This window comes from Melanotaenia boesemani, chromosome 9 (genome assembly GCF_017639745.1).
Source record: "Melanotaenia boesemani isolate fMelBoe1 chromosome 9, fMelBoe1.pri, whole genome shotgun sequence".
In the NCBI taxonomy this organism is placed as follows: domain Eukaryota; kingdom Metazoa; phylum Chordata; class Actinopteri; order Atheriniformes; family Melanotaeniidae; genus Melanotaenia; species Melanotaenia boesemani.
In genome coordinates, this window is record NC_055690.1 from 23,104,106 (window position 1) to 23,128,017 (window position 23,912).

The following is a 23,912-nucleotide window of genomic DNA, read 5'->3' on the forward strand; positions in this document are numbered from 1 at the left end:
ACTCAGCCATCATGACTTAATTCAAAGCAATTCTGCATGATTTTGTATGTAAAGAAAAAACTTCCTATGCAATTATACTAAACATGATAGCATACTAATGGTTATACATTGTCAGAAATTGGCCATGTACCACAAAAATGTGCTTGAAATGGAATTGGATTAAATAAAGGCACAATATTTATTGACCTACATATAAATGTTAAACATACCCTGTTGGCTGTTGGTTTCACTTACAAACAATAATAACTTAATGATTCTCAAATTAAAATGGTAAATAGGCATAATGCAAATTTAGTTTATCAACATTAAAAGAATATCACTATTTAAAGGTTATTCTATAACTAGATTTACAATCCAAAGTCCTTGTCAACTGATAGTAATTGAATCAAACCACTGATTGTCATTAAACATTGAATTCAACAAGAGGAAATTACTTTTTACTCTTTAAATAAGTTTAATTATCCCCATGGTATATTTGGTTGACAACAGCAGCACAATTTAATTTAAAAAAATAACAGCAGCATCAGTCTCCAGACAACTGACAGGAGTAATTGTACAGGAAGATGAACAGCCTGAAATGTCAAAATATGTAATTAAACAGGTTTTTATGCCTCTTTCTGAGAGATTGCACAGTGTGAGAAAGACTACAGCTAACAGATAACAGTTATTGTGAAGCATGGGCCCATCAGCACATACAATGGTGATGTTATTATCACTGTTATTAGGCCATGTGTTCATTGTGTCCCTTCATCAAGTCCTAAACTTATTTCAAATCTTTTTTTTTTTTTTTTTTTTGTCAATTTGTGTTTTTGTCTTCCTTTTTATACTTGTTTACTTCCCCTTGTTAAAATGCAATGCAACCCTCTTAAAAAGGGGAAAGGTTGGCAAGTAATACTAAACGGCTTGAACTGATTGTCAAGTGCCCTGATATGAGAGGTGATATACAAATGAAGCTGAATTGAATTGAAATTTATCTGTGTAATTCATATTTAAAATCTTTCATTTGGTTAAATATTCAACTCCCCAGGTTCATGCAATCAACAATGACAAATCACTTTAATTGTTAATAAGTACTGTTTTATTCATATGTGTTTTGCAAAAATATTGTATATTAAATAGTGAAACATACTATAGCTAAATCAAATTAACCAAGTTACAGTTGATGTTATTCATATATATATATATATTTATATATATATATATATATATATATATATGTACGGTAGAGTGATCACTTTGATAATAATCTGGACATCTCTGATGAGTCCCTGAGAACATGATATAATCAAACAGGTGCTAAAGGTATCACAGCATGTTGGCAATGAAGCTCTACATTCACCCTGCTGATTTGCTAATTCAAAAAAGAATTAATCTAATTTGGGTCAGTCTAACATATTGCAGGCTGTTCATTAACATGTGGTCTGAACACCTACAGTGGGTGGAAGCATCACTTTCTCATTCTCACTGTCTCTGTGTTTTTGTGTGAATGACTGGCCTGCTGTATTCTGCCCAGAACCAATTACTGTGAAGACGGTGGACGCACAACAGGGTAGGTATTCAGCCAAAATCCATCTGCTCATCCTGTCATGAAAAGTATTCTTAGTGTATGTTGTCACTGTTTTCATTTAGACAATTTCTCCATGCTAAAATAATCCAGCATATGTTTGAGTTCTAAATGACTGCACATCTGCTGAAACAAAATAATGCACACTAGTCTTTAGGTTGCTCTGCTTGTACTAAATTATCAAAGACCCACTCCAATAATTATTTGGAACTATTTAAAAATGTTCTCAGTGGTCTTTAATTTGTGATTATGAAGTTTTTGGCAAAAATCACAAAATCTTTGACCTTTTCTAGGACTCTGCTTCTGTAGAGGACCAGTAGCTCATTAACAATTTGCCTCTGAGTAGTGGGCAGAGTCAGCGCTGCTCAGTGCCCTCCCAAGGTGGTTTTCCAGGATGTAGACAATATTACAGAATTTTAATACCACCATTTAACGAACATGTTTTTAATATATTTGGTTTTGTCACATTTTTACTGAAGTTAGGTAAACAAAAAATGCACTCTTTGGAGCTCTATTACTTTTTTGCCATCATCTTATGAAATATGGGAGAAAAGAGGCAGCGAAGGATGCACCACTGGTAACCTTGGCTACAGGCCAAACAAAATGTGGGTTTGTAGGGTGGATTTGGAGGCACCTTCCATCTGGGACAGTGCTTGGCGTGCAACTGTGGCATATGTAGCCGACAAACCCAAACTGTGCGTAGACCCTGAACTGGGACACAGCTTATGTGTGTGTAATCACCAAATTCTGCAATAATTTAAAGAACATCATGAGTTCTTCAAGCCCACCCACAGCGATCAATGATGCTCTGTCCTGGTACCAGGTCTGGTATGCATTCATTGGACCAAAGTTATGAGAAAAAAGTTACAATTTCTTGGTAAACTATGAAAACTTTGCTTTCTAATAATGTAATTTTGTGTGTGCATGTGTATGCCTCCAACCATCAATTTTCTTCCACTTATATGGAGTCAGGTCGCGTAGCTCAACTAAAACAGGGAAGACCAGACATTCTCTTTCCCTGACCACTTCTTCCATTTCGTCCAGCCACTTCCAGTTCGTTCAGGGAGGACCGCGAGGCATTCTAATGTCAGCCGAGAAAGTAGTCCCTTGTGTGTGTCCTGTAGGGCTCGGCAATACTGCAAATTTTGGTATAAATCTGATCCCAAGTAAATCCAGAGCAAGTATCACAGATACCAATACTTTTTGTTTTTTAATTTCACAATCAATTAACGATTTTGCCTTTAGCTATTAATCATCATTATTAAACCGCAGTGACGGTGGCAGCATCACACATCGCATGCTCAGATCACTTTTCTCCATGAAATTTAATTGGTTGTGATATTGGATGGAATTTTGACATTTTCAAAGCAGTCCGTAACAGACAAGGTAAGAATGAATTTTGCTCAAATCGACAGAAATCTTGCTGTTTACTATACTGTACAAAAGAGAAAGACAACCCTGGGTTCATCCTATTTTACAAACAAGGAAACAGCATTGGCCATCATTTGATGTACATCAAGGCTAAATCAAGATAAATCCAAAACATAGCTAAAATCATATTTATGCCTATATATTATATGCATATATATATATATATATATATATATATATATATATATATATATATATATATATAAAGTTGTTATTATACAATTTCTATGGCTTAAATGATTTTCCTCCATGTTGAAAGTGTTTGCAGACTGCAGTGTTTAGCCTGCTCTCTGTTCACTGGTCAGTCAATGAAACCCTTGCTCCTTGGTCATAGTGCTATGCAACAGTGACAAAAGTTGAAAATTGTTCTATTTTTTTGTGTCATGTCACAAGCCCCCGTGTGCATGTCTACGTGTAAGAGCGCAACACTTCACATGCATGAATGTTGCTTGGCTGGAAGAGAGCAGTGATTTTCACCCAAATTTGATTTTATGGGCAATTGTGTCCAAGTTTTTTAATGGTAGTGTAATTACCAGTAAAGTATTTGTCAGTCAGTTCAGTGTGTGAATTTTCTTATTTGTAGGTATTTGTAGGTTATTTGCAAAGTTTGTTTTTGCCAGAAACTACATGGACAAGACATGCCCTATGGGGGATGATGGTTACAAAATTGCTATTCTGCTTCGACTAGTGAATAAAATCAAATCATCAAATTTGATTTGTTTTGACAAGTTCTGTGTCTACTTGTTTTGTATTAGTGCGGCCAGTAAGATGTGTGTTTGTAAGATGTGATGTATTTCTGAATTTATTGTACAAGTATTTATCACTTATACAGTGAAAATGAGAGGAAATGTGAATATTTGCTATGCAAGGCAATTTCAATGTGCGCCCCAAGATTTTCTGCTTGCACTCCTAAAAATTTAATTTAGAGGCCACTGTGCTCCTCCTAAAAAAAAGTTAGTCTGAAGCCCTGAGATACATTGGATTTAATTTTCAATGTTTGTAAAATCATGTTTTACCTTAATTTCATTTAGTGTTTTTCGTAGTGGACAAATGGTGTGTTTAACTTAGTAAAATTAAATCTACACCACGTGTGCAAAGGGGGTTTGCTCTGATTACATCTCATGGTGATAATGCTTAGGTAAAATTAGTACATAACTGTGATAACTTTATGGTGGCTAAATCAACCTATTTTTTAAGTATTTCATCTGCTGTTTTGAAGTCAAAACAGCTTAGTGCCATTACAATACATATTTGTTTACAAGTTGGACATGAAACGTTGGTGCTGTCTCCCTCACCCCCACCACCCAACCCACAGTGTAAAATCTGGATAATCTAAACGTATTAAATAATTTCTTCTTGGCACAAATAGGGCTTAGAAAAAAACATGTAGCGCAAAACTGAGATTTTAAGGGGTGTATTTTGTACATTCTCAACCTTCTGATCTTATGTTAATGTCAGTCAAGCTTGCTTTAGTGGAACATACTTTTGCAACAGAGGGTTGTTATTATGCTACAAAATATGTGTAGACACCAGCCTGTAATACATCCTCTATGTGCCTTTCAACTTAACAGAGAGACAGACTTTTTTAAACAACAGAGAATGAACTGATTTAGTGCTGCAAACAAGATGAAGTCATTTTTTTTAACTCATTACTGGATCAGATGCTATGATTTTATCTGAAATGTTGTTATCTTTGTGTCAGATTGACACATACGAGTCATAAAAAAAAGCCTGCTGAGAATATATTCTCTGAAAAATAGAGACTGTTTAGTATGTGGCCTGTGTTTGCATCTAAGCAATGCTTATCAAAATGTTCTTTAATATTTGCTCATTTTCTGCAGTATTTGTGCAGAAAAACCATTTGAGCCACAGTAGTCATTGACAAATCACAGCATGTACTACAATGACTAATTACAGTGGCCTGATTGCAACTACACTGTCTGCTATAAATATAGCGAATTAATACTGGAGCTAACAGTGTACAGGCCTAATCTATATGCACAATCTTCATCAAACAAATGCTGATTAATAACCAGATCATGGCTAAAATCCTGACATTAATGGGTTCATATAAAAAGTGGGAATTTTTTTATATTAGCCAGTCTTATGTTAAAATGAAGGGTAAACATGAGTCATAAATAATTTTCTGTTAGATGACAAATATAGGTAAAATGGATGTGGCTCATGATGCCTTCTAGGCATTATAATTGGATATAAGTAGCTACTGATGCTTACACTTGTCTTGCTTAATTAATTGTCATTTGCAGGCTAGTGGAGAACATGAGGACAAGCTTTTTTGGAGATCCAGTTTACTTGAATTGGATCTGTCAGGGTAGGGAGGCATCTAAAAATTTGTAGAGCAGTGGACCTCAAGGATCGGATATGAACAAACATGGTCTACAACAGCGGATGGAAATTGGTTGAAATTAGAAGGTGATGACAGTCCTTTGCAGCAGAAGGAGACTGCAAATGCAGGCCAGTAAGAAAAGAATGAAGTCCTATAAGTCCCAAAGGCAGCAAAGTCTCTGTAGTTTCCACATTATGTTTTAAATATACAAAACTCTAATCTCATGTTATAAAACTGTTCCCTTAAAACTACAGAAATGCATATGCACAATGATGGAAAATCTGTTTTCAGATTGTAAAAGCATCCAGGTGATAAACTTACATATTTAGAAAAATGATGGCTAGCTTTATTTCAAACAGTTGCTGGAACAGATGACATTGGGCCTCATTCGCCAATATCTTCTGATAAATCTTCTTAAATTTGTACTTGTCAGATTCATCAACATGTTGGTAGACTGTGGAATTCTTTGCAACTTTCCTCTGATATTGGTGAACATCAATTTCTCCTAAGTTGAAAGGATGGACTTGCTGGCCCTATTTTGCACAAGTAAAAAAAATTGCCATGTGTATCTGGAATTCACAGGTGACTTGGACTTTTATGGAGTGATATTCTTACATTTGAGGGAACAGATCTGACATGTTCTTTTGCACTGATGATGTTAGGAAGACCGGCAATATAATTAGATCCATCTTGACTGTGACTTATTCTTGAATGAATTAAATGGATGAAAAATTGTTTAATTTTCCCCTGAGGGAAATTATAACATTTGGATCTGCAATATTGTTATTTATCTTAAATAGCAAAATGGTTCATTCTTTCAAAAGTTATTTAAAAATCTGGCAAAACATTACATTAGTTTTATAATTGTATTTTTCTTAACAGAACAGCAGAAAACAACACAAATGCTGATTCTGTTCAAACGTGTCGCCTTTTAGATGTTTGTAAGGTTAGTTCTTAGTTAAGAACATATCCAAGGCTACGTTCAGACTGCAGGGCATAATGCTCAATTCAGTCCCCTTCACATTTCCAATTAAATGCGATTTGTATTTGCTCACCAAAAGTGTCCCGCATGCGTAAAAGATGCAACGACGTAAAAGTGAGCAAGCATGTGACGTCTTCATGTTTGCGGAAGTAAACATGGACGGTAACAGCAGAGCGTATGTTGCAATTTTAAAGTTATTGTCCAACCATAGCCAGCACATTTTCAATGGCATCGTTTTAAGGACGAGATTACAAAAGAGAAGTGCCAGATTTGTGGGTACGGAGTTGCAAGGAGTTTATAAACAATTTTCGTATGACAAGCATTAATCCGACGTGTAGTTCGGATTAATGCGACCTGGCCATTCAGACTGAAGTCACATGGCAAAAGATCAGATACATATTGGATTTAGGACCACATATCCAAGGTCACATTTGGGTTGGTCAGATCGGTGTTGTTCAGACTGTTATGAAAAGATTAGATACAGATTGCATACGGACAAAAAAAAAATGGGATTTGGATTACTTCAGCCTGCAGTCTGAACGAGATCTAAGCATATACTGTATACAAAAGATGGATGGAGCCTCCATGACGTCACCTGTAAGTTTCTGAGGAGCTGAACTGAAGCTCATTAGGCGGTTCCATTGCTATCTTGGCAGCATCACACTTGTCTCATTTTGGGAAATTCTAAAATGGACAAAGAGGTGGAGCTGAGAGGGAGACTGTAAAGGTAGGGATGGATGATTGGCACCCATCAAACTCTGAGCTGCCTGTAGTTAAGTGCTAACCTGGAGCTAACGGTAGCTAAACAGTTAATGGAGGTAGGCGGGCTAAAGCTAAGGCATGCTTATAGGCGGCTAAAAACCTCAGTTGTGCTGCACTGTCCCTTCTTGCCGTGAATATTGAATACCTGTCAATCAATAGGACACGCCCCTAATTATGCCAAATTTCAAGATTAAATAACATCCAAATGGATGAGTTAGAAGTATATCCACCCCCTAACAGTTGTCATGAAGGTAAACTATTGATCCTAAAATGTTTTTTGTACCAGGATTTAAACATGTTTTTTTTTTTCTGCTGAGAAGTTGTTCTTTTTAACATGGGAGTCTATTGGGATTGACTCTGTTTTGGAGCCAGCCCTTAGCGGATGAGGGGTAAACTGCAATTTTTTGCACTTCACATTTTATTGCTGGAGGTTGCCACTTGGATCTAAGATACGGAGATACCACAACTTTTGTAGAAAATTTGTAAGTAGGATGTAAGAACAAATATGTTTGCAAGAACAGCTTGTGATTGAGGCTCATTGGTTGTTTGGATCAAAGAGTTTAGAGAAATAAATCAGTCATCACAGCATGCACAGTAAAATTTGTTTGCTTGAATTTCCACTGTAAAACGAAAATAACGAAACTCTGAAATAAAGATGCCAAGCTGTAATGGTTTGTCACTTTTTCTGCTTCTTTTTAGTTTATTAGCTCCTTTCACTTCTATTGACTGTGTAGCTGATCTCAGCACAACTAAAGCTTTATGGAAAAGAAGGACACTACAGTCCACAGTAATGAGGCAACACACTGAGTCAAATCATACAACGTTTCACACAGTGGCAGATGCAGAAAATACCAAGAGCAAAATTGGAAGGGATTCTGAGACGGCTAATGCTGACCGTCAACTAGACTACGTTTGAGGCAACCTCAGAGTGTAGTCCAGTTTAACAGTTGAAGTAAATTAAGAGAGGAAAAAAGTGTTTACCAATCATGAATTCAGTTAGTTTCAACAGTTTAGTCATAGTTATAATGAACCAAAAGAAATGTTGTACACTTGAAAAAATAATATTTCTCATTACGCATCATGTCAGTGACTATGGCTTTTGGTAATGCATTATGAATTTATTCAAACATTATCGAGAATCTTTGTATGAACATGAATGGCTTGACCAGTTAGTAGGAAATTACCACCATACTTTGTTCCCTAAATAATGTTAAGCTCAACATGGATTTATAATCCCAGATCGAAGTAATGACTTTGTTCTTTTTGTTTTATTTATTTTTGTACGTTTTTTTTTTTTTTTTTGTTATGTTAGATTAAATATACAATAATCAGTCATTCTCACAACATAGAAAACATATTTTGCAAGGACTGGACATGTACTCTTTGTTTTTTGTTTGTTTTTGTTTTTTTTGTAGACATAAGTCTGATTCTGAAAATTTCTCTTTAGTTATGTGTTAGCAATGCCCGAGAAGGATTGTATACTACATTACCCAATTTCTTCACTAAAACAGGTGACAACGTCAAAGCAAAAAAAAATATATAATAGAAAAAGATAGGGATTGAGAGCTTCTGACACAAGCATATTATCAATATCTCCAAATTTTATTATAGATTTTGTATTATTTATTCCATTGTGACTGATATGTAGCAACAAGACAGGAGCCAATAAGATGGACCTAAACTGTCTTAGTGAGCTATAGGGCAAACACGCCTAGAAACAAGGTCAGTCACCATTGCTCTAAGGTAGATGGGGCTGATAGATAGTAAACAAGTCTGAATGTCAAGATGAGTCATGTGCAATAGATGATGTTGTAGCAAGGTTAAGCTTAACATTCCTGCTTTGTTTGGGGTTAAACTTCTTGCCAGCTCTTGAAATGTCAGTGTTTAGGTAAATCAATCCATACTTTTGGCCCAAACTGAAAAATCAACAACTATTGGATCTTGGCATAGATGTGTTGAGAGGACAGTTACAGTTGCTCCTCTAACCTATACACTGGCCCCAGCACATTTCAACTACAGATTTATATGGAGGACCAAAAATGCCATAATCATAAATAAATCAACTAATCAAAGAAATAAAAAAAATAAATAAATGGGAACTTGTTCATTGATGTGGCCACTCGAGCGGTAGAACAAGGTCAGAAATGGCCACCTTATTACCATAAATGTCAAAGTAAAAATAAATGGTGACAATTATTAAATGCATATGAACAAATTTGAACATAGAGTATATAAATTATTATGGGCACAAGTAAATGTTAAATGTTGAAATAAAATAAAGAAACACTGTCTAAATAAATGAAACATAAATTTTAAAATGACATAATCAAATGAGGACTGAATAAATAAAAAAAGAAAAATAAGATTCATATTTATTTCTGTAATGGTCTATTTAGTCCTTCGTGACTTCATGTTTCCTTAACAAAATGACACCACCAGTCTTTGCTGTATATGCCACACCATCATGTCTCCACACAAAGGTAAAAAGGTATCAACAGAATAAACCAAGTTCTGCCTATGACTACCAAGTGTATCATATCACAGCCTTACAAACTCTTTCATTGTAGCTCTCAGACTTGTTCAACTCCAGACAGCACTTCATGCCACACAGATCAAAGAAATCAACCATGTGGCTGCAATCTGAAGTAGTCAGAAAAGCAGTCAGGGATTTAGCAGTATCTTAAAGATCAGTTGCTTTGCTCAGCCAAGAAATTTTTAAACTTTTCATAGATAATTGTCCCATTTTCAAGCTATTTTAGTGTAAACTGCTAGAGGTTCAATAAGTGACCAGAACTGTTCTCATAACTGCTTCTTTGCATGCATCCTGGAACTCTTCTGTCAGTTGCACTACATATATTTCCTCTTCCCTCCTTCTGTAGTCTGATCTTTTATACTGGTCAATACATAAATACAAGCAGAAAAAAATCTGTCAGTATATCTATTATTTTCTCTATAATGATTGGATTATAAATATTAACTTAAATGATGTTTTGCAGGCACAAACTACACAGGAGCATGGTTGAATGGCATCTATTGGCCTGTAATCATAGATAAAGCAGTGTGTACTGGTGGTTGAAAGAACATGTGAAGCAATAAACTAAAATGCAAAGCCATAAATCCGAGTTTTGGAATTCTCTCTTCCCAACCCCAGAAATAGCATGTAAATATTGTTACTTAGTACACTGTAAAGTACAAAATTGAAATGTGTGATAAGGCTGTCACTTCTTACAGAATTACATTTTCCAAATGTACTTCCTCTCCCTACAACACACACACTACCACTCTGAACTCACATAGTCCTTGTCAACGGCTAAATTCATCCAGTGGACTACCAGTGGTTTCTGCAACATGAACAGCTAAAAGAAACATGTGTCTTCAACTTGGCTGCTACAGAAAATGTCAGGCCAAAATAGTATTTCTCAAATTAACAATTTATTTGTATCATGCAAATTATTTATTCGGTACCGGTCCAAATCGGCATATGCCTTCTTCACATCAGCCCAAATGGACCCAGAGGTGGCAGTTACAAAGTCTTCTGGTCATCATAGGATGGGATTTCCTCTTCTCTGTTTCTCTTAACATGCTGCTTGACCCCAACACTGGTTTGAACTTGTTCTGGCTAGTTTCCCTGCAACTGTTAGCTGTAGATTACAAAAACAAACACACCTCCTGCATTTGACCCCCACTCACATTCCTCACAGAATGGAAAATACTGGGACCCAAGTTGCCTTCACAGAAATAAAATACTAAAACAAAATATAATTCACACAAAACCTAGATATAAGCACATATAATGTTTGATCTAAAACAGCTATGCTGCTTCTCATCTCCTCACTACACAGGGCATAACTGTCAAGCATATTATGGCTCCAGTTCCATCATATGCTCCAGGAACGACATTGGTGGGCTGCATATCTTTGCATATAAATTTTGCTATCTTGTAGATGATGGCACCCTGTCAGCAGGACTGTTAAGCATCTCTGGCAGGAAACCTGCTGTGGCTGACTGTGCCTGACATTGACTTGCTTGTAACTGGTGCCTCACTTGAGGTGGGTGGCAAGCTAACAGGTAAGCCTGCAGATTTATTGTCCCTATAAAGTATAACAGCTTTGTTGAAAGTCAACAAACTGTTTATGTATGTGACTATAACAATTATGGGATGAAATTTAAGATACATCCAAAGGTAGTTTCATAGACCATTTGGTGTCATATTTTACTTCTTAAGATGGCTGTGCATCCTTATTTCCTGCATTTTCTTAAAAATGAAGTAAACTTAGCAACGTTAGCTTCCATTATTGAGAACAATGTTAATTACCTATTTGTAGAACCTTGACATTATTTGATTAAGGGGGCATTAAATGGAAATTCCTCATTTCTAGATTAGAGGAATTAAAAAATTACTATAGAGTTAATCTCAATGGGACTTCCCGGTTAAATGAAGATTAAAAAAAAAAACAAAAAAAAAACTTTGTTTTGGGCTACAGGTAGCACACAACAGCAAACCTTGTGGTGAAAAATTAAAGTGAAACAATTTAGCTTTTTGCCCCTTTAAGGCTATAAAAATTAACCAGTGTAAAAAAACACAAGAGAGTTCACTCAAACTACTATAATTTTAATACATAATTGGCAAAGTTTTTCTCTTCTCTAGTTTCCATTTTGAACAGCTACTAGCTAATTTTGATCTGCTTTGAATTAAAGACAGTGTGGAATACTTTGATGCAGATAAAAATAAGAAAAGGTTGTAGTTTACAAAACTTTTAATGAAAACTGATTTCCATCTGTTATTTTGAGATGTATAGGTGTAATGGAGTTACTTTGAGCTTAGATAATATGTAAATAAAAACAAGCAATAACTGAGAACAAATAATCAACATATAAAATGAAATTAGTAATAGGTTCTGTAAAATAGTAAAATGCATATTATTTTGTCTGTTTAAAGCACAAACTGCAATTATCAGTAAGAATAATAAATAAATAAATAAATAAACAAACAAATAAAAAGTAATATCCAAAGCATCTGAGCGGAAGGACAAACTCCAGTACTGTCCTGCTTGCCATTACAACTAGATCCCAGCCAGATTATCCTAAAAGGTTAGGTCACTTGTATTGTGCTTTAATGATGCATATTTGCATTAGAAATTCTTATATTTGTGAAAAATTACCACAGACCACAAAATAGAACAGATCTCTAGTATATGATTAAATGTGATTAAATTCCCAAGATCATCCAAAAATTTTAATAAGGTGACAAAGACAAACATTTCACATTTTCTTGGGTAGCTTGGACTATGTTAAATAAATTGTGGAGTATACTGAATAAAAGACATTCATACATGCACACCTTTACACAAACATGAACAGAAAATAAATATTTAGAAACTTTGAAGTCATGGGGTCATTTTCTTTGAGGTAATTTAAGAGTGACTTACTGTTGTATGTTATATATGTTGTACTCTCAGGCAGTTGACTGCACTCTCTTGATTGACTGTATTAAATTAATGTTAATAAATAAATTTTGGACAATCAAATAGTAAAATAGCCAAGAGTGATAGCGTACTACTGTCTATCATTATCACACAAATAAGTATGACCACCATTAATACCCTAAAATCGGAACCAACAGAAAAATTCTGCATAGAAATTCAATCTGATACAAAAATTTTGCACGTTGATGCCACTACATGCACAACTTTAACTCGTCAGTTTTTAAATGCATGTCATGTTGTTCAAAACAAATATGCTGCTTGAAAGACTCATAGTGATGTAATGCCTGATCAGAGTTACACTTAAGTATTCTTTTACATGTACTTCAGACATTTTTTTTTCTTTTATAAATAAATAAGATCTAGGTTTATTGATGTAACATTTGGCACTGAAGCCTGTCAGTCAAGTCTCCTGTACAAGCAGCTTATTTTATTAGACACTTACTGTCATTTTTTTTTTTTACTTACAGATTTCTGCTCTTGCCTCAAGGCAGAACCCTCATCTGTCTTTCTCCCTTTCATGTCTTTCTCCTTTAACAGCTCCATTTCGTCTTCAGAAGAACGACTATGTCAGTGTTTTAGCCTCGTCTTTCTCCCACTGAGATGGCAAGAAAAGTTGACATATTTGATTTATATGGGGGGGGGGGGGGGGGGGGGGGAGGAGGAGAGACAATTTAGCAATGCTTGACTATGGAGCGCTGTTAGAGACATTATTCAGAGTGTGAGCACATTTCAGTATAGTGTATAAGAACATTTCAGTATAGTATATGAGAAGAAACTTCTGTATGGTATATGAGAGGTAGTTTCAGTATAGTGTATGAGAGGTTTTACTATAATTTGTGAATGATTTCAGTATGATATATGAGAGGATTCAGTATAATGTGTGAATGACTTAAATTTCACATGTGTCTGTGAGAGGGTATTTTGAATGTTGTCTTAAACAGCCCCTCATACTTTACTCTTGAACACATTACTAACCATTAAGAAGTTGAGCAGGGCCTTGGAAAAGGTGTGGTTGAGATCCAGTTGCAGTTAAGATCTATGCAGTAGTGTTACGGCCCTCCACAAGATCCAGGGGTTTAGGGCCGATAACAAATAAGGCTGGACAAAACTGTAAAATATAACCAAGATTTATTTACACACTCGGGTTCATATAAAACAACCAAAATACAAAATACAACAAAGGGTGTCCTAAATATAGGTTATATAACTCCAGCCAAAAGAAAAAGAGCAACGGAAAGAAAAGAGATATTACAATTACTGTTATACTATGTACAAAAAGGAAACTTAACCAATGGCTACTCACAAAAGGTGAGAGCGTCTAATAACCAAAACAAACAACCAAAAAGCTACTCACAAAAGGTGAGAGCATTAACCATATCCAAAACGATAACTTAAGATGACTCACACAAAACTGGTGAGAGAGTCTCTGCTCAATATCAACTCAAAAGCACAAAGGTGCACACAATTACTCAAGACAGGAATCAAGCTCACGAAATATTCTCTAAAGTCCAACGATTACTCTCCAACACCCAGCCTGGCAAACTGTGCGCCCATGGGAACACAGCTGCCTCCTCCTTTTTGAAGGCCTGGCTGCTCCACTGGATTGGTTGTAGAACCTGGAGGCGGAGACGGAGCAATCATTCCAGCTGGCACGGAGTAGAAGGACGTCTGGCTGACGTCAGAGGGAGGGGCGGTTCCAGCTGGGGCTGCGTCAAACCCACAAGGAAATCTCCAGACAGCCTTACTCCCATGGGCTGTAGACCAGAGGTCGTAACAAGTAGGCTCGTTGGATACAATAGAGCAGAGACGGTAAATACTGTAGCTGTAAACATTGGTACCTCAGTTTTGTTGGTGGGGTGGAGAGTAAGCTTGTCAAGCCTGGTTATTACCTGTTATTTATGGCATATACACTGCTCAAAAAAATAAAAAGGGAACACTAAAATAACACATCCTAGATCTAAAAAAAATGAAATATTCTTATTAAATACTTTCTTCTTTACATAGTTGAATGTGCTGACAACAAATCCATCCAAATGTCTCAAAAAATCTATGTGCATGTTATGAAGCTGACAACTACAGTGAAAATCTTCACTATCACATCAACTCAGACAAGTCTGTATCGCTGCCATGTATATATTGCTGTCCTTTTTACTTTCTCAAGCATCTCTGTGGTATGTCCTTCACCTTTTGCTCTCTTGTCATCTTTCTTCTTGTAATCCACATGTGAAATGATTCTGGCAAAGGATTTTTCACCCCCACAAAAGAATACGATGTGCTCTGAATCACAAATAACGCTGAGGCACACTTTTAAGTGACAAGCTTAATTCTGATTGAAAATAATGTATTTTTGGGGTTGTATCCAGATACCTCCTTTATACCAGCCTCTCTTTCTTCTTATACTGCCCTTACATCAAAAACTATACAAAGTGGGTCCTTCTCTGTCGGTTTTAAGTCATGTTATAGCAAAACCTTTTATTATTACTTAATTGTTCAATGCACTGAATTAATGTTTTGAACCATAAATTATTTCCTTTCCCTGTAAAAGAACATTTTTCATTACCAATACAATCTAATGTTTAAGCCCAACGCATACAGTAAATTGAAAGACAACAGAAAAAAAACCAGAGAAAAGAATAATCAAATGTCCATAACTAGTTACACATTTTGTGTTTAATAAGTCCTGTTTAAAAGGGACAAATCAATATATTTGCATCCTGCCCTGTTTCCCTCTCTGTCTCCTGGGCTGTCCCACTTCTTGAAATATCTAACAAAAGCTCAATGTGTTTTGTACTGTTGTTTCCTTCATACATGCACACTGACAAAACAACTGCAACAGAACTTCTGTGTAAGGAGCTTGAGCAAAATCGGCTTTAACGTCTTTCCTGAGGGCATTTTGTCATGTGGCAGTGCTGGGGTTTGAATTGTAAACCCTGCAATCTGACAACCTTCTCCACTGTCTTAGTCATCGCCATTTTATTTGGAATGTGGAGATCTGGAAAGTTAATGATGTTAACAGCCACTTTAAATGTTTCATAGTCATTCTGTAATTATTCTAGATTGAAGGGGGACTTGAATCTCAGAACATTTAGAGCACAACTTTTTTAAGGTTAGTATCTCTTTGCCCACAATACTGCATTTTTGCCTGTATTAGCCAATTATCTTTTAATCATACTGCCAGCTTGAATGATTAGAGAGAGCTCAGCTCATTTATCAATGGAAATTACAGGCCAGTATCAGACTCACCTGGCATTTAGATTTGCATGTGTCAGAGGTCACAAACAGCAGTTGTATCTAATGCTGACATAAAGGCAAGGTCGTCCAGCTGGAGAGGATGCCAGTCCTCACTTTTCAATCCTGAAGTCTGTTTTTGTCCAAGTGTCATCCGTAAGCAGTTAGATACAAAAATGCCATAATTAAAACAGGTATCTATGACTCCTTTCCTTTATGGTGTCATGCCCTCACCATAAAAACCCTCAATCTGTTGTTAGTCTTTGCAGTGTCATGGTTTCAATCAGACACCTTGTTCCGTCTTTCCTTCCTCCACTAATCTCTCTCAATCTCATCTGTAAGCCCCTAACCTTCTCTTTTATATCCCTGTTACACTCTTTCCACTATATTCATCCATATCCTCATCTCGCTCTTTATTCAGCGATATCCCGGTCTAGTATGTACTGAGGTGACCTTTAAAAGAGCAGAGCTGACAGGATCTCTACTTTGATCTCTGCCAGATATTTTATCTCTGCATCCATTTTGGTCGTGAAGAGATGACACAGCTTTTCACAGATGCAGCCCAGATGTCAAAGTGCTCACAGAGGCCCAACACTGCATTGTCCACCAGAGACAGCTCTCTACAAACTTTGGTTTTTACTTCTTGTTGCTTTCACTGCATAGCTGCATTTTCTCCCTATTTTGAATAAAAAACAAAAGGAAAACTTAAAACCAAGAAAAATGTTGGCTAGAAACCAACTAAAAACAGTATTTTACAGAGCTCCTTAGTTTTTCTTCTGCTTTCCCTCTCAATACTTTTGTGTTCCTTTGCAAAAAAAGCGTTCATTTGACAGACACTTATTACATGGCTACGAAAGCGTGCACAGGGTGTCGTTTACAAGCTGTTATCAGGAGTTGTTTATCAGCTGTTATTCATGGCAGAGCCTCCAGGCGAGGCATACCGTAATACTAAAGTAATCAGAGAAGAGAGACAAAAGCAAAAGATAAAATAAGAAAGCAAAAAAAATCAGAAAACACCTAAATAAACTGAGCAAAACAGCTTTAACAGGCTGTGCACGCTCTCATTGCCATGTAATCAGTGTCTGTCTGATAATCACTTTTTTTGCGACAGAACGCAAAAGTATTGCGTGTTAATACAAAACTTATTGTGAGGAAACACAAAAGAAAAAAATATGTGTATCATATGGGGCTGTGATATTTCTAATATTTTAACGAAAACAAGAGAAAAATTGTCTAATGTGGACCATCCTAACCACTTTACATGACTTTTTTTCTGGGAAATGTGGTGTCAGAACCGATGATCAGCCGGCTGGCGATATTGAGCACACCAGTGGAGGAGGAGCAGGCATGATAAGAAATCAGTTAAAGTTATACATACTTTACCTGGACATTGTTAACAAAATATAGAGTGAAGTTAAATAATATTTTACCTTAACAGCAAAATAACTGCATAATAAAAAGTACGTTAGCATGAAAATTAGGTTATTTTAAGATTATATCAAAATTTGTTTTATTTTCTTTCAGCACATCTGACTTTTTTACTTTAATTTGAAAATGGCTGCAACCATTTTAAATGAAAAAGAAAAAATATTTTTATATAAAGAGATGATATAGAAGAATCCAGTGTCATTGCATTTCATTACACAGCCTCACCTCAAATGTTACATTACATTTAAGAAGAAAAAGAAGAAGAAAAAAATTCTCATTTGCAGGCTGAAGGGGCTATAGTTACATAATTAAAACTTGACTGGTAAAAATACAGCATATATGCCAAATGTGACAGCCAGAAAATAATGAATCCTCTCAAAATAAATGCTTTTCTGGTTCTATCAGAGTGAAAGCTGAAATTAATCATACAACTTTAAAATGACTTACAGACTCATCTAGTCAATCAATTGCAGAAAAATTAGTAAAAAAGAAGATTTAATTATATGGGGTTTTACTTCAGCAGCTGTCTTTATGTCCTGTACAATACCATTAGCAGGCTCTCAAGCCTTAATAGTTATTGAAAGCACCTTGATTTTTACAGGATTTCATAACTATTCATGCAAAATGGATAGAAAGTTAAAAAGCATATAATATACGTTCCTATATTAGCATTATATATCATACTTGTAATGCTGATGGGTGAGAACAGGAGCCACAGACAATGGAGCTGAGAAAATTGCTGCAGTAAGAGGAGAGGTTAATGATGATGTGACCTGTGACTCTCCATTATACTGTGAAAGAAGTTCTGTATGAAAAGAAAAGAAACCAAATGATACTGACAACCAGAAATGTGTTTTTGGTGGATCAAAAAGATCATAGAAATAATGATAAAGCATTTTGTTGATTGATATATGTATAAATGAACATGAATCTTTCCTGTTTTTGGTTTGATTATAGATCGAACCCCCTGAGAGTTTCATATTTATGAGGGCAATCATCCATGAAAAGGCATTAATTCCTCATTATTGACTCTGCCTTGACAAAGGTAAAAAGTGTCATGGTTGCTGCTCTGCTGAGCCTACAGCTCCTCATCACACTCATCTGCTCCACCTGGTGCAGCCCTGATTACTCACTCTGTTCACCTGCTCTCCTCCCTACTTAAGCTCACTCCAGTCCTTGCTTCCCTGCCAGATGGTCAGCATTGTTTTCGCTTGTTGGTGTCCAGCGTTTACTCTTGTTGCCTGATTCCTGTGTTTGACCCAGTTACGGCCCTTGAACTTCTCTTGCCTCATCCCCTGCCGGACTGCTCCTGCCTTGTGCTCTCCTGGATTTTGACCTGTTTTGGAACGACCACGGATATTCGCCTGCCCCAGCTAAGTAGTCTGCCTCCTACCCCTATTTATGACTCTTGGCTTCTTAAATCTCTGCTTGTTTGGATTGTGGATCATCCTGACTGTTTCTGGAGTCCTTTCAGGATATTATTCCCTGCTTTACCTGAGGAAGGCGCCACCGCTTCCTACTGGACCAAACCCTGCTCATCTCCTCCATTACCTGGACTGAATAAATTACTTTCTTGGAATCTATCACTGTGTGTGTGGCTGAATTTCCAGGTCCTCAGGGAGACACCATTACAAAAAAGTTTATTGCACATGTTTGTCATGCATATCTTAATGTTTTAAAAGCGATTTTTCTTGATAACAGTTAAGGGCTTCACCACCAGTACATTTATTGATCCACCATATAAATTTATTTTATAAACAGCTTTTAATCAAATGGAGGCAGTACTACATTAAATGCGAGGAAGCTTAGATGCAACTTAGCAACACATTCTTCACATCTGCTGAGCTAACAGCTAACTCTATTCTTGCACGATTCACAGCCAGTAATGCGTTATTGACATTATACTGAGAAACAACTTGACAGGATGTTGGACAAAAGGGGCTCCTCTGACCAATTGCAGTTGCAGCAAAAATATCATATTGTACAATGACATGTGATACACCATGTACCTTCAGCTGTATTTTGGTATAACAAGCTGAACAGCAATCTGGCAAAAAGCTACAACAATTTCAAGTAGAGTTTTTTTTTTTCCCTTCAGCTTGTGTGTGTGCACACTTTAAAGGGGCAATCATCCATGGGGCACTTTAACTAACTACATCAGCAGTGTGATGTGTGCATGTTCATTAGTTGCAGTATACAATTAGAAAATTTTAAGTGGGACGGTAATTTGGTCTTGTTAAACCACAACTTTTTTTTACTTGTTTCAGTCTGAGTTACTGCTGCTTTAGTGTTGTGTGTAGTGGTTTTCTAATATATATATTACCCATGTGAATTATTTCAAATGTCAACATAGTTAGTTGTTGCCTATGACTGGATCCATGCAGAGCCAGTGCTTTAATTTGAAATGATTAACAGACAATTTTACTGTTATGCCTCTTTAAGAACAGATTATACAGCCAGCAGTAAAACAGAACCATACAGTTACAAATAGCTGCAATTCACCCAACCAATGATATAAAAGCAACTTTGTTATGTACAAATTTAGAATTCCCCAACTAGACAGGAAAGTTGTTCAGTTCGGTGACATTATACAACATGGCTCTTTAGCTGTTAGCTTATTGATTGAGCAGCTCTATTTTATCTCCCAAGTGTCAGAAGTGCATGCAAAAAAAATTTTTTATCACAAAATCAATATTGCAAAGACAATTTGACTTGAAATACTGCAAACACAGTAGTATTAATGAGGGATGCATTCTACCTGTCATTTCTACCAGGACGTTGTGCTTGCATGCATCTTCTACAACTAACCAGCACAGGTGCAGAAATCTAAAGCAGCCCTCGTTGTCGCATACTGATTTACATTTAAAGTGCTCTCAATCGATCACCTTCATTCCATCATTGTTGTATTTGACAATGATATGACATATTGCATGTCTTCCTAACATTGTGTAGCCTTACAGATAAGGTGTATGTACAGGGGCATTTAACAGTTACATAACTAACACACATGACTATAATTTTAATGCTAAGAGCATGAATATGTTTGTGTGTCATTTTGTATCTGACTTCTAGTTGTGAATTCATCTTTGTTTGAGAAGCTCTTTTCTCATTTTGCATCAACCTTAACTAAGACTATGATTAATTAAACATAGTAGGTGTGTACATATGGGTGCGTGTGCTCGCATGTGTGTGTCAGAAGAGAGGGACTGCAGCAGAGCATGGTGGTTTAAAATCTGGGTCATCAGAATGGGAGAGGAACAGAGAGAGGCATAGAGACTGCTCACAAGGAAAAATAACTACACATAAGTAGTCAGATGATAATGAATAAGTACTTGTTTTTTTTCAGCAGCAATAACATCACAGCACCAGGTGTGGAAGCTGTAATTACAACCTGTGTCACCTTAAAATATCTCTTAATTATTTTTAGATGATTCATGGATATAATGGTCCTTAGAAGTATTTCTCACTTTATGTTTCTATCCTTGTGTTTTTCAGACCTTGGTATTGATATATTGTTTATTGTGTAAAATCAGCTTTTTGGATCTGTATTTTGTGTCCTTTTCTGAACACTTTCTAAGTAGAGACATTTAAGGTCAAAATTACGCAATGCCTAAAGACAGAAACCATGTCGCTTAAACAGGAAAACCTCTAAAACTTACAGGACTGTGGTTTTCTAGTAATGGATTTGCCTACTCCTTCACTAGTGTTTGCATGAACACATGATATTAAGTTTCTGGTTCATAATATTAAAGAAATGTGTCAAACAAGCACAACATCTTCAACACAGCAGTGCATAGTGGTAATGTGACTTTACATGTCACCATTATTGATATCAAAGAATAATGCCAGTGAAACGTTAACAAGCATTTTTGTAATAGTGAACTTGAAAATTATTAGACCTTTGTGGACACGCGGATTTACTTTTTTCAGATGACCCAAATTCAGTCAAAAGAAAACATTGAAATTTGGGCCGTGATTAGACGTCCAACATGGACCACATTTAGACTAAAGTTAACCCAAGCTAGGCGCAGTTAATGACTTTTGGGCAAACTCTGATCAATGTGCGTTGAATACTGTTTTTTGCACGTACCACACTAACTCCTCATTATGACCACATACAACCCCAGTTAAATAAAGTTGTATTATCCTTTTAAAACAGAGAATATAAAAGTTCACTTCTCCACCCTGCATTTATCAGCCAATAGGATTTTCTTTTGGCTTCTTTTGTTTTTTTAATCTGCCCTGCCCAGCCCAGCATTTTTCCCATTACCAGGAGTCTCTTAGTCAGTAAAGAAAAGCAGAAGCAGGTGACGACTTGGGAAGCAGAGTTTGCCACAAGGAAACAGTAGCAGTTTTGCTTTGCAGCTCACCATCGCCAACAGACTCTATATATCAGGGATCACCAACTATGGACCTCTTGAACAAGTGTCCTGCAGGTTTTCACTGCATCCCTGCTGAAACAAACCTGGTTCAAATGAAATAGTTCTTCAACAGCTTGTTTTCAAGGTCTGCACCAGTTTCTTAACAACCCATTTTTTTGTCAGGTTTGCTGCAGTATGGACATATTGAAAACCTGCAGGACACTGGCTTTAGAGGTCTGGAGTTGGTGATCCCTGCCATATATGGATCTAATTCTTATTCCTCCTGGATACTAGAGTAGAAGACAGGTATGGTAAACCTCCTTGCTTGGTTTATTGTTCTTTTGTTTGTTTGTTTTTTCTGCTTACTTTTGTGTTAATAAAGAAAGATTAACTTTGAATCTGTTGAAAAAAAAACTAAAGGAGAATTTTTAGTTTTGTTTTTGGATAAAATAAAACCGGAACAAATTAGCCCTTAATCTGTGAAGCAGATTTATTCTGGGACCAGACTGAACTGATGGTCTTTTTCTCTTTGTTTTCTTTTTTTCTGAATGACAGACCGGAACTGAAGTTTTACTGGAGGTTTTTTTTTGTTTGTTTGTTTTTTTGCTTGCTTGTATATATTATTTTCTAGATATGTACATAATATAGTTTATGTATAGTTTCCTTCTGAATTGGTGTTGGGTTTACTTTTCATTTGCTATTATGGGGTTTGAGTTGTCTACTGCTTGCATCCTTTGTGGGGTATTTGTTGTGAAGTCTCTGGAAAGATATCTTTAGAGTGAGCGAGATATTGACTCACTGATCCACACTACCAAGATATGCAACAGGGACATCTGAATGTCATTAAGACTGGAGAAATGTAGCTGAATGGTAACAAAGACATGAGAGGTAATCCATACAGAAGCAATTGCATTCCCAGAGGGCAGAATAGCAGATGTTGAGGAGAGTTACAAGTACCTTGGAATCCTACAACCAAATGGTCAGAATCAAATTATTATAAATTTTTGCAATAAACACCACACAGCTCTTCTAGTTCCAACAGAGTCTGCGTATTGCTGGGTAAAGTGACTGAGACAGTAGCTGCTGCTTCACCCAGGAGTAATTACCTCTGCTCTGCCTCCTGACCTTAGTTTGGAGGTGGCAGCAGGAGAGTTTAACAGTTGTTTATGTCAGAGTGAAGGCACTAGACCAGAGCAGCACGGCTACTAAACCGTCAAAAAACTGTTGCTTCAGGAGCCAAAAGTCCAGATGGAAAGATAAGGGAAATAACCTGTTGTCAGGGTTAGGGTGCTCACAAAATTTGCAACCATAACTTCAGTCACGCACACAGTTTTGTGCTTTGCATTCTTGAACAGGGTTTTTGCAAAATAACCTTTTTTCCCCCCAAAATTACAAATCTTTTTTAGATCTACGCAAACCCTTTTGAGCTCATTTGCAAACTTGATTTTTTCAGGCAGATTGTTTTTACAAGCTTGATTTACAGATGCAAACTATGAAATTATGTGCAAACATTCATTTACAACTGCAAAATCTTTATGACTAAATATTGAGCCCTTACATGTTTTATAAGTTGCAAACAAGTGCTAAACCCAGCTTGGAACTAAATAAACCTAACTAGTTTTTTGAGTTGAACAGGACTTCAGCCAACTCGGCTGTCATTACCTGCTACAAAGCAACATTAGTGAACTTTGACAGATTTTTACCCTTTAGCACCCCCAAAAGGCTAATTCAGCATCCATCTTGCATGCTGTTACTTCTATGAGCTCTCTTCAGCCAGTAAAAGTCAGTCGAGGTTGACTCTTGCTTTATCACCTTTTTCTTTTTCTCACTTCTTCTGATAATGTCTTCTTACATTTCTTTGTTAAATCAGCCATGTTCAAAACGGCTAGTGTGTTGATATCCATTGCTGCTGTGTGACATGATTTTATAAAGCAAAACACAGCTGTCATGTCATGCTCCGGACTGGAAAAACATGTTGTAGTATGGTTTCTTGACCTCAGGACACTGCACAGCAATGAACGTTTTCAAGGTTTGAAAGTTATGTAGTATCGCTTTGAATGGGTGACATATGATATGACCTTAGGAAGCTATTGTTTTTGGGACTTAAGCAGAAGCAACTCAGAGGGTGCAGACCTCTGCCAAGGCATTGCAACTTCTTTTTTTTTTTTTTTTTTGTCAATAATTGTGTAGGATTGTTTTTGAGTTAAAACACTAATGGCAAAAGTATTCCTATCTCCCCATAGTAAAGACTACTTCAAAAATCCCTGGATCCAGGCAGGGATCCAGATCACCCTTAAAACTGAATCACTTGTTCATTATTCCA

General features: G+C 36.4%; 1 long non-coding RNA gene across 1 annotated transcript; it reads left to right on the plus strand.

The window, feature by feature from the left end:
* The first annotated feature begins 4,016 nt into the window (after window positions 1-4,016).
* LOC121646374 lies at window positions 4,017-18,860 on the plus strand. Its single transcript, XR_006011614.1, has 3 exons — window positions 4,017-4,027; window positions 5,426-5,428; window positions 18,492-18,860. It is a non-coding gene; the product is annotated as an uncharacterized LOC121646374 (long non-coding RNA).
* The last annotated feature ends 5,052 nt before the right edge of the window (window positions 18,861-23,912 follow it).